Raw genomic sequence first — 5,569 nt, forward strand, 5'->3', positions numbered from 1 at the left:
CGATGGTGCAAATTAGCTTCAATAAGGTCGCCGCAATGCTAGCGTACGCCGCCGTCGCGGTCTCGGCATTCGCCGCCACCGCTTCAGCTCAGGTTCTGGCACCGGCTCCAGAATCCATCTTCTGAGATTCATTGTCGTTGTCGATCTCCAGAACTGCCGTCGCCGCGTCAGTTCTCCTGTCCGCCATCGCGCTGCTCAGACATTGAATTGAGTGATTTGAATCACTGAAACTAGAATTGCTGTATTTTCCCCATTTTATGTATGGATTTTTATGATTCATAGTAGTAGTAGTAGCGATTTGTTGTGGTTGGCTGAGTATTATTGATATATTCTTTGTATTTTATTCATTTCTGAGTAATAAAGTGAGATCTTTGCTTATTAATAAAGTGAAGTAAATAGTTACCAGAATATTGAATTTAATTGAAACGGATGAGCTTTATATTGAACTAAATAACACATATTATGAACTATATAAATTTTATACAAATGGTCATGAACGCTTGAAGTTTACAATCATATTTTTTCACATCTATCTCCATGTTGTTGCTACATTTTTTATAATGCTTTGATGTTGTCGCCAAGTTATTTAATGTCTTGTGGTTTGTTTTCGACAACATTAATGCACTGCAATACTCTGCTCTTAGCCTTTGTAGTATTCCCTTGATGCTTCTTTAGGCAATTCACATTTTCAATCTTGTTCCCGCTCACCATAGTAACATTCATCATATACTTCACTCTAAGCTCTATACACTTCACTGAAATCAGAAAACACAAAACACATAACACTATTAGACATGTGACTCGACTTATTTTAACACAAGTGATACCCGCAAGTGTACGAGGCTAGTGTAGCAATTAGCAAGCAAGAGTATCGTATCCCGCAGAGACTAATTTATATCAACTTAACTACCACGAACAAATGTTGACTACTATCTAGAGAATCAGGAAATGTTTGGTTTTTTTCTAACACTACGAAAAGCATATAATGAACAAGTAAATAAATAAACGCAAGTAAATACGGAGTGAAAAGATATATGGAGAAAATTGTAGAACTCAAGGATCCGATGCACAACTCCAAGCTCTTATCCAATCAAATTTGCCTTACCTTTTGGTGTCTCTAGAATTACTAAGTCGACCACAATTATAGATTAAACCCCCTCTCGAGGTGAGAAACCTGTAGATTATGTGCTAGGATTGAAGTCCCCTTCTAATCCTAAAACCCTTGACTCCCAAAAGCTCGATTAGGTCAAAGACCTCACTCAAAACCTCAACTCTCCCGAGTTTTATTGCATTAAGGTGTGAATTATTCTTATTTCCAGATTAATTATTTCATCTCCCGATTAATCTAATTAATCCTACACAATCAAGTGGGGATCAAACAATTGAAAGGAATAAACCCAAGAATAATCAAATAACTACAAGAGCAAGACAAGAACAAAATTAATTGGATAAAAACTATGAAATTAGTACATCTTCACCAAGAATTCTACAAAAAGGTGTTTAGCTACTCATGTTCTTCACAAAAACCATGTTTAAAACACAAGATTCAATGAAATACATGGAGAAAAGATTAAGATACTCCTGTGAGAATGAATCTATGGAATTGCAACTTCAATCTTCCGATTGGAAGTCTTCAATCTTCAATTCTCTCTCTCAAAGGTGTTCTTGGGGGTGTGTGTGAGTGTTGGAGGCGGTAGGTGTTGAAGAACCCTAGGCGTTTTTCCTTTAATCTTCCATCAAAAATCGCGTTTTTGCCAAAAGAATACGCCAAAATAGCGTACCCGGCCGGGTGGTCATTTTCGACCCCTTTCTGGCCATTTCCCGCAGAATTACAGTACCCGGCCGGGTGAATTTACATTGTAATAATTCACCCGGCCGGGTGTAAGTTTCTGGATAGCGCAGTGTTCTTGTAACGGCCATAACTTCTTCTACCGAACTCCGATTGAGGCGTGCAAGATACCCACGCGAAGCTCTTTCGAAGACGAAGAGATTGATATGCATTATGGGCTGATTAGACTTCAAAATCTCCAGTAAATATTGTCTCAAAGCAAGGCTGCTGCACATCCACATATTTTGTACCTTTTTCTACACATTCTTAACAAAATGGTCAACATACCAATATAATAGAGAAGTATATATAAACATGTCCAATAATAGACAAAATATGATCAAATTCATACATAACCACCCTCTAAAACCATGTAAAATTCAAGTATATCAACATGCATCATATACTCCACTCTACATAAATTGATTCCCTACAAAGGTTAAATACTTCATTATTAGCATTTATTAGTTCACTTTAATCTCTATATACTTCACGAAATTAAAAAAAGGTAAAATATTTGCAGGCTGACTGATGATATTATGGGACATGAGGTAATCTCTATATACTTCACTCTAAACGCGTTTTACTTTACTGAAATGAAAAAACAATGCACTATAAGCATGGATCACAAACACTTCACTCTAACTATGGAATACTTCACTTTAAGCACATTTTACTTCACTGAGATGAAAAAACATATCACTGATAACATGCATCACAAACACTTCACTCTAACCATGAAATACTTCATTCTACGCACGTTTTACTTCACTGAAATGAAAAACAGTGCACTTTAAGAATGGATCACAAACACTTCACTCTTAGAATGAAATACTTCACTTTTATCACATTTTACTTCACTGAGATGAAAAAAAAGATCACTATAAGCACGGATCACAAACACTTCACTCTAACCATGTAATACTTCACTCTAAGCACATTTTACTTCAATGAGATGAAAAACCAGATCACTATAAGCGTGCATCACAAACACTTCACTCTAACCATGTAATACTTCACTTTATGCAAATTTTACTTCACTGAGATGAAAAAATAGAGCACTATAAGCATGCATCACAAACACTTCACTCTATCCATGGAATACTTCACTCTAAGCGCGTTTTACTTCACTGAAATGAAAAAACAGTGCACTATAAGCATGGATCACAAACACTTCACTCTAACATGGAATACTTCACTTTAAGAACACTTTACTTCAATGAGATGAAAAAACATATCACTGATAACATGCATCACAAACACTTCACTCTAACCATGGAATACTTCACTTTAAGCAAATTTTACTTCATTGAGATGAAAAAAATAGATCACTATAAGCACGAATCACAAACACTTCACTCTAAGCACGGATCACAAACACTTCACTCTAAGCACGGATCACAAACACTTCACTCTAACCATGTAATACTTCACTCTAAGCACGTTTTACTTCACTGAGATGAAAAACCAGATCACTATAAGCGTGCATCACAAACACTTCACTCTAACCATGGAATACTTCACTTTATGCAAATTTTACTTCGCTGAGATGAAAAAAGTGAGCACTATAAGCATGTATCACAAACACTTCACTCTATCCATGGAATACTTCACTCTAAGCGTGTTTTACTTCACTGAAACGAAAAAATAGTGCACTATAAGCATGAATCAAAAACACTTAACTCTAAGCATGAAATATTTCACTTTAAGCACATTTTACTTCACTGAAATGAAAAACCAATGCACTATAAGCATGGATCACAAACACTTCACTCTAAGCATGTAATACTTCACTCTAAGCACATTTTACTTCACTGAAATGAAAAAACAGTGTACAATAAGCATGGATCACAAACACTTCACTCTAACCATGGTTATAAAAGTTCTGAATTTCCACGTTCATTTTTTAAATATTTTGGGTTGATCCAGATACATATCTCAAAATTTGAATTTTCAAATCGATTTGGATTAAGCAAAACCGAAATGCTTAACCATATAGAAACGACCACAAATATAAAAATGATTGAAAATAGCTTTCAATCACCGTCTTCAACGTGACATGAACGCTGGAGGAAAACACAACGGAGCTTGTCAATAAATGGCAACACATCACCGACAAGGTCGACAAGAATTCCTCCTCAGACTATTCCTAAACCCTACCAACCCTCCGGCGACCGGAAACCTAACAGGCGCTACCTCATTCACGTCGTTGTACCTTGGTGGGGTCCACGACCTCCTCCCTATAATGGAAAAGCAGTTCCTGAGCTGGGATTGACCGAAGATGATTGCATGGAGATGAGTTGGGTGGAATCACTTCTCTTCTTTGCTAACGTTGATGACGACGAGGAATGGAGGAAACATGACGAAAAATGGAGGTCACAGTGGTGGAACCCGACATATTTGACAGAGGGAGAATAGAGAAGAGACAAAGGGAAATGAAATGTTCATCAAATGAGGGAAAAAGAAGACCCTTCTCATTTTAATTCAGTAAAATGACCAATATACCCTCGAGTGAACTAAATTATTCATATATTAATTCAAAACCTGAATATAATGTTAGAATTCTAAAAGTAATTTTAGCCCTTGATTTCTTGATCTTGTGGCTGAGATTTGTTCTCTAGTTATATACTTAAGGTGCATTTGCCCCATATCACTACTCTATATATATATATATATATATGTATATATATAGGGATGTATTCATATCAAAACTCTAAGTGTCAGTAAAACTCAAAACACTCGCAGTCCATTGGATCTTGTGATCTAACGGTCAGATGAATGCCACGTGTCATCTAATAATGTAGATTTTTAGCCTAATAATGTAGTTCGGATAATAATGTAGCATTTTAGTCTAATAATGTACCTTGTCTAATAATGTAGATTTTTAGTATAATAATGTAGCTTATCACAACCATCCAATCTAAGGATCCAAGGACTGTGATTTGTGCTGTGTTTTACACTAAGATGCTGTAAGGACCCTAACACACCCCTATATATATATATATATATATATATATATATATATATTAAATCCATTCAGTGACATCTAATAAAATTGGGACAATATAGAGAATATTAGCATAGCTCATGCATAAGATAACATGCATAAATAGTTAAATATACTATTATTAATGATTAATTACTTAATTGCATACACAATCATTAGTTATATAAGGTGAGCATTTGATGGGCCGGTCCTGGGCCGGTCTTGGGCCTAGCCTCGGATGGTCATGGGCCCGGCCGGGCATGGGTTTACAAATTGGCCAAATAGAGCCTACTTCAACCAATTAGCCCAGCTCAGGCCCGCTCTGTTTCACTGATGGCCTGGGCCGGTCAGTTGACAACTCTACTTAAGATGTCCACATTCTTGAATGAGACGAGATTTTGGCAGGAATTATTAGGTAGAGTAAGTAGAGAAGAAAAAATAGTTGAATATTTTAATGAGGAGAGAATAAAGAGTGATTTATTACTAAAGATAGAAAATGGAAATCATGAGTGAGACAAACTAAAAATGAAAGGTGAATATCTTGAGTGGGTCGTAAGGAGTATTATTGAGTAATACGAATATAAAATAAAACATACTATCTCTGTAAAAAAAATTAGATAAAGTTGTAAATGACATGCACAGGTTTTAATGCGCAATCGATAGAATAAGAGAGATGGAGGAAAAATATGGTGGAAGTAATGTTAATGGATTATGGGGTCCACGTTTAGAATTATATGTAGGGTTGATATTGGTTT

The 5,569-nt window shown here is 35.9% G+C and overlaps 1 non-coding gene across 1 annotated transcript; it reads left to right on the top strand.

Annotated features, from left to right (window-relative positions):
* Window positions 1–4,858: 4,858 nt before the first annotated feature.
* Window positions 4,859–4,960, top strand: LOC125185738 (U6 spliceosomal RNA). Its single transcript, XR_007170240.2, has one exon. It is a non-coding gene; the product is annotated as a U6 spliceosomal RNA (small nuclear RNA).
* The last annotated feature ends 609 nt before the right edge of the window (window positions 4,961–5,569 follow it).

The sequence above is a fragment of the Salvia hispanica genome, chromosome 1 (assembly GCF_029641045.1).
Source record: "Salvia hispanica isolate PSC_SH4W2 chromosome 1, Shi_PSC_v1, whole genome shotgun sequence".
NCBI lineage: Eukaryota > Viridiplantae > Streptophyta > Magnoliopsida > Lamiales > Lamiaceae > Salvia > Salvia hispanica.